The sequence below is a fragment of the Papaver somniferum genome, unplaced genomic scaffold (assembly GCF_003573695.1).
Source record: "Papaver somniferum cultivar HN1 unplaced genomic scaffold, ASM357369v1 unplaced-scaffold_10, whole genome shotgun sequence".
Taxonomy (NCBI): Eukaryota; Viridiplantae; Streptophyta; class Magnoliopsida; order Ranunculales; family Papaveraceae; genus Papaver; species Papaver somniferum.
In genome coordinates, this window is record NW_020618825.1 from 3,164,154 (window position 1) to 3,183,195 (window position 19,042).

Here is a 19,042-nt window from a genome sequence, read left to right on the forward strand (position 1 = left end):
CGTCAAAGGAAGCTATCTTGGAACAAATAGTTCAGGTCAATCAACTCGGAAAGCGACGAAGTAGCATCTCAAGATGCACCTACTCACGCCAGGTCAGTCGGGGCACATACAATCCACTCGGACTCCAGTATCTCGAACCAGAAACCCACTCGGACTCCAGTATCTCGAACCAGAAACGTCTTTGACCAGCCTGTATCGGGCAATCATGCTCTTCGGGCGACAACTGAGAACGCTTTTCCTAACTGCTACATCCCAACACACAAAAGCTTGCGGCGATGCAGAAGTAAAATTCAGGATATCTCCAGATATGACAAGTCAAGGATTTCCCAGATAAGCTTGTCTCGAAACAACAGATTGGACATCACACTTTCCTTCTCTTATCTGTTGACTCCCTTTAATTATTACTTACATGGAATACTCTAAGGAATGTCACTGGGCCATAGGAATTCATTAAAATGAACTCAAGAATTCTGCAAGAAACTCAGAAGCTCGAAAGTCCAAACATGGAGACCCTGATTGCTTAGAGAATCTGCACAATGAAGGCACGACAAAATGATCCAATTTTCCTAAGTCTGCAAAGTTCATTAGGATATTCCAGTCGGGCTATGAACAACAATCAGTCATCTTGGGATAAAGAAATATACCAAGCTGCTGCCCCTACTCGTGTCGGGGAATATCCAATACATCTCGGGTCCTAGCAGTGAACACTTCTTCGTTGCGAATGATCATCAGGATAGCAGCCAACTCGGACTGATCACATTGTCGATTCTAGCTTGCAAGGCTCATCAACTTACGAGCGATACCTAAGAAAGGGGAGAATCCTCTCACTCTTGTCTCTAGATCTTTAATTGTTGATAGTTTGAGTAACATCTGCAAAAACTCTTGAGAAGGCGCCGATTGAAACCACATGACGAGTCCAGCAAAGAGCTTCAGAAATTGAGAATTCTATTTCCGAATATCGTGATCGGTTTTCTTATAGCAAGAATAAAAGGCTAAGCATTTTTTATCTTAGAAACTTTCTTTACCTAGTGTAACATGCCAAAATATTCGACTGGTAGTGCAGATATAATCTTCTATCTCATTTGCTAGTGTTTCCGTATACTTTAGATTCCCAGGATGGCGTACGACACAACTGGACACGATAATACAAACTGTCTTGTGGGACCTTTGAGGTTAATTGGGAGAGATACGACGGTGACATGATGGAATGGGAGATTAGGCAATACTTGGAGCAACGTGTGACTGAGACAGTCCTCTAGTATGTGACGCTGAACGAACAAGGAGAAAATGCTTCTCCATAGAACCAACTCACGATTAATTCCTTCCCGTTTCAACAAATCGGGAGCAAGTCATTCCGGGCCAACATGAAACAACTTGGTCATACCCTCGATCAGTAGACAGTAAATCATCTCGGGCTTCATCAGTACGAAATCGATTACCTCGCTGCAACGACCGACTGCAACTTGGGAAATAACATCACTGACTGCTTATCAAAATCTTTCGAAGACACCAAGCCTGATTACCAGTGAGACGCTATCTCACCTTGTCGAAGCGTATAGACGGGGGTGAAACCTGAAACGAAAGAAACTAGGACAAACAGCGGAAAGAACACATTCTTTGAAGAGAAATAACTACGGGCCAGAGTTCAGAGGTTGACAGTAAATTTGTGCCAACTTGTAAAGTCACAAGTCTGCAGTGAATCACGAGATAACCGGTAACTCTAACATCCGGAAAAGAACTTGCAAATTGTGGCAGCCAAGTGATATCGAAACTGAATATATGAAGAACGCAATATGTGTTGGATCAAACGTACAACGGTAAGAAGATGATGTGACAAACGCATCGACAGATTATTCGTACTCAGGTCATCAAATGGAATGTCCCGTGATGGTCCAAAAGTTTTGGTCCCGACCAAAACTATCGAGTCGAGGTTACCAATACACGAGATCATGTTGACTAAATAACCTGGGGGACGCCTTGGGTTGTTAGCGTATTGTAACACACGGATCATTCGTACTCGGGTCATCAAACGGAATGATCCTAGGTGATCTCCTGAACGAGTCATGAGCTAATCGTAATAGTCATTCGTACTCGGGGAGACGCCAGTGTGGAAGTGCCGAGGTGACTTACACTCAAATGGTCATTCGTACTCGGGGAAACGCCAGTGTGGAAGTGCCGAGGTGACTTACAATCGAATGGTCATTCGTACTCGGGGCAGTGGCATTGTGCAAGTGCCTAGGTGACATACAGTCGACTGGCTATTCGATACTCGGGGCGGTGGCAGAGTGCAAGTGCCGAGATAGCCTAAGGGTTCTGGTGGTTGGAAACTGATGTGTGTCGTAACCACAACAAATTCATTAATATTTTTTCACCTAATTAACAAGTAATATAGTGTAGTCAAGTTCGTTCCCTCGAGGAGCAAGAGTTTTAGTTGTTTAATTGTCACAAAAAGGGGGGGTTTGTTTTATAAAGCAAAAGAAAATAAACAAAGTAATTCAAAGATAAATTTGAAATCAATAAGAGAGATTAGATCAAGGAATCCTTCTTCATTTCAAAACAATTATTCGAGTTATGTTTTTCATCCACATGTTATTAGTCACAGATTATCACCAACCGTAAGATAGCAGGTTCGCTTAGCTAACCCCAAAACTCCTTATTTCACTGAGTAACAGGTCCGCTTAGTTATCAGATTCTATTCAAAAGAACTACCTTGAGGTTCGCTTACAAGATTTAATTCCCCGAACGCATTAAGATTTATGAATTTAGGTTTAGTACTAGTAGTTAAACTCGGTTCGCTCACCATTCTACCCGGAATTAACGTACGGTGACACACACTCAAAAGAAAGCTCTTTAGTTATTTATAAAAAAATCTGGTTGGTGCCTCGCATGATATAAATAGGGTAGTCCCCACTAATGATTGATCAACAACTCTAATAATGCATGTCTCCCTGCTCCTAATCTGCATCACCGGCATGATTAAATCCATTATTTAACACTCTAACAATCAAGAAATCCGAACGTAGTTCCCTAACACTTAAAAGTTCAATTATGTCGGTCAGAATTCTCTTTGTAAACATACCTAGAAGTATCCTAGTGACTCTAAAATCTCTAAAAGTTGGAGGTTTTATGCAATTTTTTTTTTTAAAATATAGTTAACCACTCCCCCACACTTAAACCTTACATTGTCCTCAATGTAATTGAATCGTCCAAGTAAAGTCAAGGTGGGAAATACTAACATGATATGGAACCAGAAAAATAAATAAACGAAACAAAAAGAAAATAAAAATCAAAAGGATAAGAAATACAAAACCTATGGGTTGCCTCCCATTAAGCGCTTGTTTTAAAGTCGACGGCCCGACTTAGCTTCTTGTAAGATTCACTCCCCATATACTAACAATCTGACAATTTGAGGATCCACCCACAATACCTGTTTTGCAAACAATAACTCCATACAAATATTAGAACAAGAAAATAATAATAATGTTATCTCTCGATAGAAATTTCCTCCACACTTAGTCTTGTCCACACTCGGAAGTGTATAAAGAACATAGAATTTGGGAATTTCCATGTATCCTTCTTGGAAAACCTGCATAGTGTTAGCATCAAGTGTTTCCAATGATGGATATCTAGAAACAAAATCATCCAAAAATACTTTCGAAGCACATACATTCAAACCAATAAGAGGTAAATGAAAAGAATCAATATGCAAAGAGTTAGACAAACCTTGCACAATCTCTTGTATTACAGAATCCTCCTCAGCCTTAAAAAATTCAAGTGAATTACTTACCTCTTGTATATCGTGGTCCTCTATCAAACCTTGCAACCATTCTTCGTCGTTTTCTACCTTAACTAAAGTCTTGGCATCATTATAATCATTGGAAAGTTCAATTGGGTCTTCCACAAAATCATTCAATTAGGTTTCATTCTCAAGCATCACCGCTTCAACATCCTCGTCATCAGAATCGGGCCATTCCTCTCTCATAAAATCTTCTTCGGTATAAATTGAAAGATCTTCTTTTGAGGGTGTTACACCATTTATAACAATAGGCAAGTCACATCCAATCTCCTCCTTTTAATAGGTGAAGGATCGTTATTATGATCCGGAGTTGGAATAACTTTATCCTTGTTACAATAATTTTCATAAGTTTCAAAATAATCATCGTAACCCATATAATAACGTTTTTCACGCTCCATTCTTAAAGCTCTTTTAGCTTAAAGAATTGCTTCATCCGATGCTAGGCCTTCATCGATCAATAGATAGAACCTTCTCTCAAGTTCCCTCAAACTAGGTTGCCTTACACCAAGGAGATCACGCATAGATTTAGAAGCATAACTATCCTCCCCTCCTAGTGATTGTTCACTTACATACTCATCATAAGGTTGTTGATATGTATGAGAATATCCATAAAGTCTATATCCTAAGGATGGTTGGAAGTTGCCATAATGTTGAGGTTGAAAACCGTATGGATTGTTGTAATATGCTTGCTCTTGTCCACCGTACATGGAAAAATGGTACCTGAAATAAGATTCTCAAAAAGACTAAGTTAGATACGATATAGAATCCAACAAAGCAAGAATAAAGCAAAAAGAAAAATAAAAACAACAAAAATCGTCCACTGCTCCCCGGCAACGGCGCCAAAATTTGATGCGTGTCGTAACCACAACAAATTAATTAATATTTTTTCACCTAATTAACAAGTAATATAGTGTAGTCAAGTTCGTTCCCACGAGGAGCAAGAGTTTTAGTTGTTTAATTGTCACAAAAAGGGGGGTTTGTTTTATAAAGCAAAAGAAAATAAACAAAGTAATTCAAAGATAAAGTTGAAATCAATAAGAGAGATTAGATCAAAGAATCCTTCTTCGTTGTAAAACAATGATTCAAGTTATGTTTTTCATCCACATGTTATTAGTCACAGAGTATCACCAACCGTAGGATAGCAGGTTCACTTAGCTAACCCCAAAACTCCTTATTTCACTGAGTAACATGTCCGCTTATTTATCAGATTCTATTCAAAAGAACCACCTTGAGGTTCGCTTACAAGATGTAATTCCCCGAACGCATTAAGATTTATGAATTTAGATTTAGGTTAAACTCGGTTCGCTTGGTCCACTTTCTAGCGTTCTTTTCACACACAATTGCTCCACGGAACCCCTCCGCAAGGTCTCGTGTTTTCTACTTGTGTAAAAAGTCAAGAAACAATTACTTATGCCCTAACTTTCACTATCTTTAGATCAAATTAACAAATCAATTTAGCGTGCACTCTAAACAATCTATCAATCAACCATGAATGTATAAACATTCCAACTAGTAAAAACAAACGATAATCATGTGAAAAACTTCAAGGTAGATTTTAAAAACAAAACTCCAAACATGTTAAGAACTAGGAATTCATCCTCAATCAATAAGAAAATTAGCTACTCATGTTTTTGAAATTCACACAAATAATTAAAGAGGGAATTTTTAAAGTTCACACAAATAATTAAAAGAAGAATTTTGGAAGCAAGCAAAAACACAAGTGTTATGTGTGTAGATGGGTGTATAAAAGTTGTGTAGAGAACTTCTCTATTTATAGGCTTAAATTTCCTAGCAATCCTCTTAGGATTAGAATCCTCATTCCATAATAAAACCACTTTCCCTTTGTATCTCAACTTCCAAATCCAAGTCTTTCTCAAATCTTCCATCTTCTCTTTCCAAATCCAAGTCCAATTCTTCAAACCCATGAGTCTAGAAATTTCTTCATTAATTGAGTCGCCGGAACTTCACTGGTACCACCGGAATACGGCACCGGAAAGCTCCCTGCCGGTCGCTGGAATCTTCATCGCCGCTAACAGAATATTCCGTCCGGTACCGTTATATTTAACTATCAATATAACGGTCTTCTGTTAGTCAGCTGGATCAAGGAAGGGAGTTAGCCGAGTCATCTCAATCTTACTGGCTCTGAATTGTGTTCGCCTCTGAAATGACTAGTTTGCCCTTGTCGCTCAATTTGGATGATTTCTTCTTCTTTTCTTCCACATGACTCCAAAGTATCTATAAAACTCAAAACACGCGTAAAATACATAATTTACAAGAAAAATAGCAAAGCAAGCATAAATAATAGATAATAAATAGGATGTATTCTACACCCTATCAGAAACCAGCAACCGATTATCAAGGCATGAGTACTTGATAGTCGAGCATACAACATTGATCCCATCGCAAGTGTGATCGATTATCAAGGAATGAGTACTTGGTAACTCACTTGATCCGGGATAGTCGTTTGATGGCACCCAGGATATTCGGGTTATAGAACCTAGGCAAGACCTAATACACTTCCATTGGGTCAAAGCACCAATGATGAGATACCTCAATCGGGACATGGCATTGGGCCCGATGACCCTACTTGTTGAGTGTGTTCGACAGATATGGAATATTAACTAATGCCTACTTTGAAATGCTTAGTATTACAGGAAAACATGTGCGCTAAACTACGAACACTCATGAAAGCTGCAAGGGCGTCGCACATTTTGTAATTGACTTAATTTTTCAAGGGCAAGTGGTACTTGGAGGATTCATTTGGGAACCCACAGAGGCACGCGACGTATATCAGCAACCGGGGCAACACAATGGTGACGAAAGACCTACCAAGTCATCAGCATATGAAACTTGAATAACGCGTTAACAGGGGATAACATGAACCAAGGAGGCTACATACAGGGACACGGAAGATAAGAAGAGTAACTGTCTTAGTTTAGAATTGTCAACAGAAAAAGCTACGGACCGAGGTCACCAACCAAATGAACGCTGTAGTGAGACGAAGGATGCAATGAGATTATGGAGTTTCCCGAGTCTCTGAATAAAACTAATGATTGCAGCAATGAACTATGCTGTATCGACATTGCTAAAAATCACAAACAAGTATGAGGAAGTCGCGAGACAGGGCAGGATATAGCTTATGGCTAGCCTTCTCACACCATTGAAAAATGCAGCGGAACAATGCGCCCAAGTGTTTGGACTTGCCAGGTCGAGAAAAGGAACTTATGGACTTCATCGTCAGCAGTAAGACCAAAATCTATCACCGAAGAAACGAGCTAAGTATCGCTTATCTCCAAGGATTCAAATTGTTTTAGCTAAAGGGGACATGTCATCCATACATTTCGGTTCCTCATCGGCCACTATACAATCTCAACTGATTACTCATTCGAATAGTGTTAAAACAGGAGCTTAAGTACTTTGTGCACAGATCTGGACGCATACCTTCGGGTGAGAATAAAGACGTGGAAGCTAAGGACAAGAGCTAGTCTGGGGCTCAATTTTTGTCTCGAGACTCCGCAAACGAATAGGGGCAAGTACGCGTACTAGGAAGGTGCTAATGGTATTCCTTTGCGCAGTCCCTTCAACAACATTGGAGAGTCACAACACCGCAAGAAAAATCTTTTGGAGGAGCGCGAAAAAACCCTCATCTTTTGAAGCAAATCGAGGACACCAATATCGCCAGCTGGTTCACAAGACAACTAAGTATCACCTATCTTAAGTAACTGTATACTGTGTGTATTCAGTGGTTATTATTTGCGTAATCACAATTACTAAGGGCGAATACGTATATTAGGAAACTTGACATGCCATTTAGATAAATTGAGTAACTTTCATATATCTTTTCACTGTAGATAAAAAATGTTTTCCTGATTTATACTATGAGCATGTTTAATGAATAACATCGCGAGTACGGGGACAATTGGTCACATCCTTAGAGTCGTATGGAAACAAGTTTAACCACAAAAATGATAGAAGTTAAAAAACTCATTAGATTTTCTAATTTAAGGATTAAATGTGAGCCTCTCGGGGCATAGCGTGAACCTTCCATTGTTTTTTTTTCTGTTAACCGAATAGTCACACGGGGTCGATTCACTGTGATGTTTATGCTAACAACAAATTTTTGATTTCGCATCATAATATACTTGAGATATAGAAATTGTCATTTCTCCTCATAAGAAGCAACAACTCATGTTCATCTGGAGAGTTTCAACTACGATTCGACAAGAACTGATGCCTGATGAACCAGTAAAAGTTTGAGCATAGACCACCAAGGAGAAACACAACAACTTCGAACATGATGAGTGCATGGCCCGGAGTCTAATCAGTTCGGGGGTGCTCCATGTATACTTCAGGCAAAAGAATAGAAATCCAACTCGAAGCGAGCGACGATTACCAAGGAAGACTGATAGCTCGGGGCAGAGGTCACAGTTCATTTCACAATTATTAGCTAAGACTAGACAGTTTAACCCAACGACAACAAAGTTGCAAGGAATAGAATATCACGACACGACGACAACAATCAGCAACCTTTGAATCAAGAGTTGCTTTGAAACTTCGCACAAGAATAGGGACAAGTATGCATACTGCAGACGCAGTTTGTATTCTTCTGCTCAGTTCCTTCAGCAACAATATGAAGCCATGCAGCCCACCGTAAAGTACGTCCGATGCACCATTCAGCCGAAATTATCGACCTACCCCAACAAAAGACCCACAACAGAGGCAGACACCACCAGAATAGTATCAAAAAAGGAAGTCAGTTAAAGCCGAGAAGAACGACTCAACATCAGAATTTCCCAAAAAGAGTGCAACATTGAAGCGATAGTCAGCAACACCAAGAGAGCTGATCGCCAAAGTTAAACACAATTAAATAGTCTCTTCGAATCATGGACCCTCCGTATTCAGTTGTATCGAATTCGACTCGTTAACACATTCCAGACACCAATACCATCTTGAGAAAGTGCTAAAACAACTGTCCCGAAAAGAACCGCTACCATCCAGAAATTTCAACTCCAGATGAAGCCGGTTCAGAAGTATAAGTATACCCGATAATTTCAAATCAACCCTTACAAGACGAGACACTTGACTCCGAGACGATCATCTATGACAACACGATTTGAATTCATTTACAAAATCGAGAAAAGCCAGATCCGAGTAAATAGGAAAGAAGCACGCAACATCGAGTATAGTTGAAAGAACCAACCAGAAAGTACAACAAAGAACAGCTCGAAGCCCAACAAGAAGCCCAAGTAGCCATTATCAAGCAGTTTACAGAGAATCAATAAGTCAAGGCCCGAAGAAGAAGTATCAAATGCAAAACAACAGCAAAAGCAACAGCACAGTTGGATGACTCGAAGGATTTTCTTAAGGATTGCTCTTCGATCAAACCTCAAGAAAAGGGGCATAAATGTAGGAGCAAAATATGTAACGAACACCTGTCAAAAGATCAAGGCGGAAGTAACCTAGTTTAGATACAACTGTGTGTAGGAAATCAGATCTTCTCACTAGTTTTTATCATATCTAGTTAGCCCTAAGGGCAGTATTGTAACTTTGTTTGTATCCCTACCCTTTATAAGGGAAAGAGAGAGATGTTTGTAGGGGATCGACTTCTTCCTCCTCCAACAACTAGAGAGACAACTCTTAAGTTTGTAACACTTCTTCCATTAATGGATCTTCATGTAACACTCTGTAGTAGAAACTCTTGTGTTCATGTTTACTTTGATGCACTTCATCTCTTACTTGTTAGTAGATCTCCATCTTAGGTGGACGTAGGCTTCATTAATGGACGAACCACGTAAAAACTCTTGTGTTCATGTTTACTTTGATGCACTTCATCTGTTACTTTTTAGTAGATCTCCATCTTAGATATTAAATCTCTTTGGGTGTGGTTGTTAGATTTTTAGCAACTACAGGCTCTATATGTTGTTTATAAAGTTGCTCCAAACTTGACCTTTTTGATGATTCATGCCCCAATGTGTCTTCAAAATCCATTCTTCGATTCCTAATCCCAAAATAATCAAGTCCTACTCACCACGCATAACATATTCATTGAAAAATCAAAATTTACTATTCAAGAACAGACCCAAATATACCATTCACTATCGATTGATTAAATAAATAAATAAACAAACAAACATAGAATTCATGCCTTAAAAGAAATTCAATCACTGAATAAAATACAACAATTTGAATCACCCCGGAATCTATGGATCCAAGGGGAGTTCATACATAATTCATTGTACAAATCAATCAAAAAGCACATATATATTTTACCGCTTCTTCTTTTGCGGCCTCTTTTAAGTACTTGTTTTAAATATAAAAACTCTAATTTTTGGAAGCAACAACTCTAAAGTGAAAAATAAAAGAAGAATAACAAGAAGAAAAAAAAAGAATAAGAAAGAAATGATGGCATTAACTGTTGAGAGTGAAATGGTGGGGAGTCTGATGATTGTGGCAAGCAAAAGAAGAAGAAGAAGAGATGATGAGACCATCCACTTTTGAATCATTTCGTGTGGTACCCATTTTTATCTAAACTGATTCCCACATATTCGATAAAGGGATTAGGGTACCCAGCAACAAAGACCATTACAATTGCTTGCACCTTATCACAATTCCAACTCATTGTTGTTATTTCGTCATTTTCCCACTGATAGCTTTTGTTTCTGATTCAAGTTTGAATTTTTGATTTGTTGGTAGAGTACGACCCAATGCTATGAGTCAGACTGATTCAGAACTATATTAGTTCAATTAACTGTTGGAAAAAAAACTATTTCTATTCAAAACGATGTTATTATGTTTTTTTATCTTTTTCGACTCCAAGTATTTGGAGGCTTAGAACATCTCCGACGGGATGGAGTTGTCTTTCTATTTTTTTTAAGCCACATTGGAATTATTTTTCTTTATTTTAACAAAAATATCTTCTCCAATAACAATGAAAATATGAGGGGGACGTGGTTGACTAGTTCAATTACATCCCTGCTTCATCATCTTGTTTTAGAGGTTTCTTTAGAGGATGTGATGAGTGTCATGTCACCAATTCTTTTTAAATTAGTTATTTTATAAAAGTGTAACTAATTCAATTCATATGTGTGTATCTAATCAACGCCAGCCATGTGTCTTGGAGGTTACATGTAGAGCTGTCAATTAGTAACCCGGCCCGCGGGTTGACCCTAGTCCGGCTTGTTTCAACCCGGCTTGGCTGAGCTTGTTTCCTAAATGGGCCGGGCTAGGTCTGTTATATCTGACCCTAATAGAAAACAAGCCGGGCTAGGTCTAACCCGCGGGTTACCAGCCAACCCGTTAAATTATGATAATAACCTGTTATCGGAGGTATCGGTAGTATTTCACCTGCTACCCAGGTAACCGGGTACTTCTCATTCTTATCTAAGTTTTCTAAAGAAAGAGAAATCAGAAAACTTCTACTTCAAGTTTTAGATCTGAACTGGAGTCTGGACTGGAGGCAGAGGTATTCGTGTTCGTCTCTTTTTCTAACTTAAAACTAAATAGGGTTGTTTTTTCTATTCTGAGTTCTAGATTAGATTTTGATCTTTAAGTTTAACTATAATAATCTTTTTTTTTTAATTTTCTAACTATCTGTTATTCTGTTTGATTTTCAGGGGTTAGGGTTAGGGCTTTACTCGTAATCAACTAACCAAGTTTTATCCTTTAGGTTGTTTTTTCACTTCTAAGTTATAGATTAGATTTTGATCTTTAAGTTTAACTTTAATGATCTTTTTTTTTTTTAATTTTCTAACTATCTGTTTGATTTTCAGGGGTTAGGGCTTTCTTTAGACTACCGTTGAAGAAGAATAGGAAAAATTGGCCGATGATTTTACTTCTACTTTCCTAATCTAGGTGAGCAGTTCTAAGTTTTTAATGCATAACTTGTTTTAAGTACTGTTAGGTGTTTGTGGAAATGATTCTTAGAACCCCAATCCCCTTTTCACGAATTTGTGTTATTTATTGTTAACTCATGTCTCTTAATGTCAATCTATCTCTTAATATCAATCTATAATAAATTAATAATGCATAGCTTGCTTACGTTATGCTTGTGAATATTTATTTGAATTACAAAGGTTTACTGATTCTGAAAATGGAAATGAACTCCATATGTGCATGTCAGAATCAGAAAGCACATGTTTTATTTTGGCTTACATGAAAGTGTAAAAAAGCATACTTTTGTTGGCTTTGCCTTTGCCAGTTTGGGATGTGTACTTGTTGGGATTTTAATTATTGACAGCTCTAGTCCCCTGTGATGTAGCTCAAGGCTTACTAATTTTGATTTTTGAATTCTTTATGTAGCTTCCTAAAATGTCAGTTGAAGAAGACCATGACGATGTCATGAGTGAAGAGGATATCACAGTAGTAGATTCGATGACAATTCAAGAGCATGCTTCAAAGAAAAGGAAGTTTACATCAAAAGTATAGAATGATTTTGATTGGTCACGAGACAAAGATGGTAAAGAAAAGGCTACGTGCAAGCATTGTGGGAAGGATTATGCTTATGACAGTCAGAAAGGAGGAACATCAACTATGTCAAGGCATTTAAAGAAGTGCCCTAGACTGAAGATGCAAGATGTGGGGCAACTTTTGTTATCTACAAATAATGGAGAACTGGCTACTCGTGCACGCAAAATAGATCAATCAAAGTTTCGGGATTTAGTTGCAAGACTAATTATTGGTAAAAATCTCCCCTTTAATTGTGTAGAATAGACTGAATTTAGGGAGTTATGTAGTTGTCTGAATGTCGATGTTGAAACCATATTAAGGAATACTACAAGGTATGATATTCTTAAAATGCATAAGTTCCAAAAAGAAGTTATTCGCAAGAAATTACAATGTGCTCCAGGTAAAATATGTCTAACATCATACATGTGGACCTCCGTCAACACCACTGGATACATAAGTTTAACAGTACACTTTGTTGATCAAGATTGGGTATTGCAGAAGTTTCTTTTAAATTTTTCTCCACTGCCACCACCCCATACTGGTCAAGCACTTTCAGATAAGTTATTTCTGATGTTAAATGATTGGGGAATTGAAGGAAAAGTAACCAACATCACTTTGGATAACGCTGCATCAAATACTTCATGTGTTAAGATATTGAAGAGTCGATTCATTGCAAGGAATGTTATGTCGGATACTGGGAAAAGAAACTTTCATATAAGGTGTTGTGCTCACATAATAAATCTTATTGTAAGAGATGGACTGACAGAGATTGATCCAACAGTAATCAAGATAAGGTTAGCAGTGAAGTACCTTAAAGGTTCACAAAGAAGAAAACAAAATTTCTTGGATACTGTCAGCGATTTAGGAATGTCAGTAAAGATGGGTGTTCGACAAGATGTTAAGACAAGATGGAATTCTACTTATCTTATGTTGCAAAGTTGTATTTCGTATGAAAAAGTCTTCACTCATTTGAGGTTGGTGGGCCCTGACTATGCAGAGTCTCTTAATGGGGAAGAATGGGAGCAAATCAAAGTGGTCACGAAGTTTCTCAAGGTCTTTTATGACCTCACGACTCTATTCTCTGGAAACAAGTATCCTACTTCTAATTTTTATTTTGATGGGGTTTGTCAGATTAAAGTATTATTAGATCAAGAGACAACTAATGACATTGAGTTCATCAGAAACATGGCGAAGAAAATGCAAGAAAAATTTGCCAAGTATTGGAAAAAATTGAGTCCAATATTGGCAATGGCAGTCGTTTTAGACCCTCGATTGAAGTTTGAATTTGTAGAGTTTACTTTAGAAAAGGTGTATCCTGTTGAGCGTGAAATGAAGAAGGAAGTTGATATTATTAGAAAAAGGATGGCGGCACTCTATAAAGAGTATCATACGACGTCAACTTTAAGAGGTTCGACAACCAATGAAACTCAGAATTCGGGTACTGTAAATGGTGGGAATTCTGGACGCAATGGAAGTGCTTTTATGCAGGTGATATTTCTTTAAGTTTTAACTGCTTGAACATTTCTATAACTGTCCATATAGAACTGGTAGTTAATTGTTGAAGTTTTTTGATGCAGGAATTTGCCGCGCAAAAAAAAATGGTGGTCAACAATCTGACAAGTCAGGACTAGAACAATATCTAAGTGATTCATCAGGATCAATGTCAACTGATTTTGACATCTTGAAGTATTGGAGAAGCCAAGAACTACGATACCCTAATCTTACAAGAATGACAACCGATATTTTATCAATTCCTATTTCAACTGTTGCTTCAGAATCTGCATTTAGCCTTGGGGGAAGGGTACTTGACAGATATCGCAGCTCCTTATCACCTGAAAGTGCCGAGGCATTGATAACAAGTCGTGATTGGATATATAGAATTGGTAAGAGGCTAAGTGTCTTGAGTAATATTTAAAATTAGTTGTAAGTCTATTTAACAATATATATGAGATTGATAATTACTTATTTTCAATTATATGTAGGAGCTGCATCAACTGATGTTGAGGAAGTGAAAGATAATGATATTAGTGAGGATGTATTGGCATTTGAGCCAGCAAACAACAATGAGGCAGTAAGTTCTTATGCGTCTAATTAGTATCTGTACTTCAGCGATATAAAGCGGGTAATTATGAAAAATTCTATTTATTTACATTAACACATCCTTTTGTTTGATATACTTTTTGCTGGAAATTACAGATTCATACTGGAGCATCTTGAAGTGATACACTTCTAGACACACAATTACAAAGATACATGGAAAAAGAACATTTTTTGGGCACTGATTTAGGAAATATTTTGGAATTCCATATGATATCACTGTCTCCTATTTTTTGTATAAATATGAAGGGAGACACTAACGATATATATTGTATATGTGACTGCATATGAGGGTTTAGGTTGTGATTCAAGATTTCAAAGTCAGTTCAGTAGACGGTAGCTTCAGTTCAGTACTTCAGTTTGTCCACTTTTGTATATAAAAGGACAAACATAGATAATAGTTACTATCACTTTGAGGATTCTTATATGAATCACAATCCTGGACCTATATCCTTAATTCCTTATTAATGAATATGATACTTTTTGTGCAGGAATTGGTTGTTATTATGGTCTCCTCTTCACTAGTGATGAAGTGTTTTAGACTTTTAGTAGGTGATACTGTGGTAAACTGGTAGGCAGTAAAAGTGGAAGTTTGTATTTTTTTTGGTTTTATATATGTATATAACTATGTCTATATGTATTCCACTCCACAACTTTGGTTTGGTTCATTTCAATCATGTTTCAGTTGTATTGTGGAATCTGTAATTTGTTTTCAGTATGCACTTTTTAGTATTTAGATTTGTGGTTGTTTACCATATTCATATTTTTAGCAAAAAAATAATAAAGTCAAATTTACCAGCCAACCAGCAACCCGTCAGAGCCAACCCGTCTAGGGCTAGGGTTGGGGTTTTGGGCTTGTACATGAACAGTACTAGGGCTAGGGCTGACCCTAACCCGTCCATGGCTTGTCAAGCTAGGGCCGGGTTGACCCTAGCTTGCCCGGTTGACAGCTCTAGTTACATGTTGGAGACATATAATGTCGAGGTATCAGAAAAGGAAGCCATGTTCCAACACCCGACAACATATAAGATCAAGAACCATCACCTATCATGAGGCAATCAGTGTGCAGATCTGACGACCAAGGAACCAGGGAGTTCCTGATGAGAAGTTGGCCGCGAGGTACAATAACAACTCAAAGGTTTCACTTAACCCTATCTCGAGGTGAATTCAAAATGAATAACAAAGATGAGGTCCAACTGACACCGAAATGACAACTGCAATAATACCTGTCTCAGGCGCGGGAATTATCCATCTACCCACATTAAAAGCCATGAACAGAGAATACATGTCACGTTTTTTGTGGCTCATACAGAGGTGGATCGTCGTGACAATACATTACTGTTGAAGCATCTTCGGTTAGCACGACGACTATCTTTGGAGCATTACGCAGCCGAGACAGTAGGTAACAACTGTATCGCTAGGAGGGGCCCACGATGCATCTATAAATACCCCGCTCTACTAAGAGAGAGGGGATCGACCAATTTTAGAGAGAAAAGCGTTAGAAGAGAAAGAAAGAGTAAGCCTTAGATATGAGTTGTATCCATGTAATTTTACTTTTCTTACTTACTCAAAGTTATTTGACTGAGCTCTTGTAACCTCGATCAATTCACAGTGAAAACCCTTAATACCCCGTGGATGTAGGCCTTAGAGCTGAGCCACGTAAACGGTCGTCTCATTTATGTTTCGCACTCGTTATTTATTACTTTTACATTCTATGCCTTCATCCATGCTTGATTATATTTACTTGTGCACTATCGCCACATTTAGATTAGATAATTCTAGTAAAACGATGATGAGCTTCAATGCTCAGAGTTTTCCTCTCTATTTCATATCCATGCATTCATTCATTTCAATTATTATGTTCTATTGACACTGCGAACATTAATTGATCGTGGACACAAAGACATCTTCGTTACTTTGGTGCTTCACATTATACGCATGTATACAAATCTTATTTCAAAACCCCATGGTTGGAGATGATATTTTTTTAAGGAATTTTTGCTTTTACATTGCATTTCATGGGGGAACCGTATCACATTCCAGTGGGGATGTTCTTATTAGCTAATTAATATAATGAAATTAGACCTTCATGGAATCCTTTTGGCAACAACAAATTCCAAGCAACGCCCATCCTGAGGAGTAACCCAATGATGACTTGCAACAACTATCACAATCCTGACCACTTGGACATTTTCCTTCTAGGTTGAAACATACATCTTTTGTTGCTGCTGCACCATCTGTATAATGTCATTAATCATAATTTATCCTTCGCCACATTTAGCAAGGGTGATATACGAAAGATTTTGATATAGGAAAAAGTAAAATTTAAAGTTCTTAATAAGTATATACTAACCGCTAATTCTTCCTGCTGCCTCAGCAGAGAAACGACCAAGAAGCAACAAGGAAAAGATCAAAGCCATGACTATCTTCATGGAGGAGCTACTACCCATTTTCATCTCTATCACATTGTTGTTTGATTGACTGATGAATACATTTATAATGGTTTTGTTTGGTAATCACAAATTCATAATTTAATTGGGGCCCATGCGTGTATGGCATTAACTAACAGGATTCTCCAAGATTTAAAATAAATTAGTTTAATTAGGGCCCATGCGTGATTTATGACATTAACTAATAGGATTCTCCAAGATTTAAAATAAATTAATTAGCCATAAAAAAATAAGGTTGTAGTTGGATTTACAAAAAGGAGTAGATTGAAATGATTGAAATTATGAATGAATTTGTTTCCTTACAAAAATGAAACAATCGCTAAATATACGACGAAAAGTAAACCTGATTAATGGAATTGGGTTTTATTTACGCCTATGTTAACCGATTCTTTATGGCCTTTCTAAATTCCGAAACACCAAACCCGAATCCGTTTACGAAACTAAACCAATTATCGGTAGCATTTTTGGAAAAAAAATCCAAAAATATCAGTCGTTTAATATTTTATCTCATATCTAAAACGGTTAATTAATGCCTAAAACAATTAATCCACACTAATTAACCAGGGGTAAAATAGGCACTAAGAGAATGGTTGGGGTAAAAGTTTAGGAAATTACTTCCTAATTAAGGGTGCACAGGAACCGAGCCGGACCGACGGACCGTCCCGGTACCGGTGGACCCGTACCTGTTTTTGTCCCGAACCGAGGAAGGGGGTACAGGTATCGGTCCAAAAAATAGGAACCGAGGCTGGGAAGGTACAGGTACACGGTCCTGTCTAAGTCCCGTACCGTCCGGACCGAAAGTACCGACGATTTATAACCATTAGATTTAGGGGTACTGAACTAATAATAGTCGTTAGATTAAGGGGGGTATATATAGAACCTAACACTAGGGTTTTTCATTTTCGTTTTTTCCGTGTTCTCTCTGAGAAAGAGAACTGAGAAGAACTCTGTCTCTGATTCTCTGAACTCCATTGATTAGTCTCCATTAAATCATTAATCTCCAAGAACGAACAACACCAGTTACTCCACCTCTCGATCAGTGATTTGTGTAAGTTTTTTACTTTTTTTGCTTTTTTTTTCTCCAATTTTAATCAATTTCTATTAGTTATTGTGTTTAAATCGTTTGATTTAGACTATGGGTTCCTTGATTTTTTAAATTTGAGCTTTATTTGACTTTTGATTAATTTAATTTAGGGTTTCAAACTTTTAATTTCACAGTGTAAGTTATCACTCACGCCAGGGAGAAGACGAAGGGAAAGGATTCAAGGAAGAAGGAACCATCCAACTTTAACCAAGGAAACCCATTAAGATACTTTTTATTTCTTCCTTTTTTATAATTTTTTCAATTAATACTGTTTGAGACCGAGTGTTCTTTAAGATCTTTGGAGCTAACCAATTTTTTTGTTTTGAGTTTTTAATTTTTGAGTTTTTAATTAAATAGTTTTTAATTAATACTGTTTGAGTTGTCATTTGCCAATAATTTCCACACTTAGTAACCTATACTTCTCAAATTGGCATAGAGAACCTAGCTATAGGCTCTTAACAGCAAGAACTATCTAATTTCTTTTTTGTTTAAAACAATTCTATACAAGTATGAAGAAGCTCATGCATTTGTTTCTGTACCCATCTTCCATCTCATCCTCACATGGCTTTAGTCTTAAGAGCTGGGAAATGTGTGTGTATTTGTACTATGTATACTTTTATTCTTTTTTGTAATTTTTTCACAGTAGTTTAGTTATATAGAGCATGTCCTTCCCTGGTTCAATTTCATTAAACTAATCTTCTTCATTGTCTTTTAATGGGTTTTGCCGTGCAGTGATGACTATACTCTATAAGCTATATTTAAAGTTGCTTATTGCTGTTTCATTGATGGAACATGACAGCCGGTAGTTATTGTAAGCAGTTAAGCGGGTAGCTTCATTCCATAGGCTAAAATGTAGCAAACAAGCAGAGTATTTTTAGGGTTAGTGGAGGATCATGTCTTTCCTAATCCAGGGGGATAAATGACACTTTAGTGAAAACAACACATATTTTATGCTACTAAGAGTTATACATGATATTCATTTTTCAAGTAATGTCGTGTTTGTTGTCTGTCTTTAACGCTGTAGCTATCTTTTTTTGTTTATTTGTTTTCTTAGGAACAACTTTAGTCTCATGCCTCTAGCTGAGGACGTTCTAGCTTGTATTATGTACTTACGTTTATGTTTATTTGTGATTTCTATGTGATCAGTCATGGATGCATCAAGTCTAGCTT

At 37.4% G+C, this 19,042-nt stretch overlaps 2 long non-coding RNA genes across 2 annotated transcripts; one reads left to right on the forward strand and one right to left on the reverse strand.

Moving 5' to 3' along the window:
- Nucleotides 1-11,411: 11,411 nt before the first annotated feature.
- LOC113326762 lies at nt 11,412-13,131 on the forward strand. The gene is made up of 3 exons (XR_003348526.1): nt 11,412-11,462; nt 11,573-11,647; nt 13,107-13,131. It is a non-coding gene; the product is annotated as an uncharacterized LOC113326762 (long non-coding RNA).
- Nucleotides 13,132-16,289: 3,158 nt separating this feature from the next.
- LOC113326153 lies at nt 16,290-16,821 on the reverse strand. The gene is made up of 2 exons (XR_003348346.1): nt 16,692-16,821; nt 16,290-16,575 (listed from the first exon to the last, which is right to left on the reverse strand). It is a non-coding gene; the product is annotated as an uncharacterized LOC113326153 (long non-coding RNA).
- Nucleotides 16,822-19,042: the final 2,221 nt, after the last annotated feature.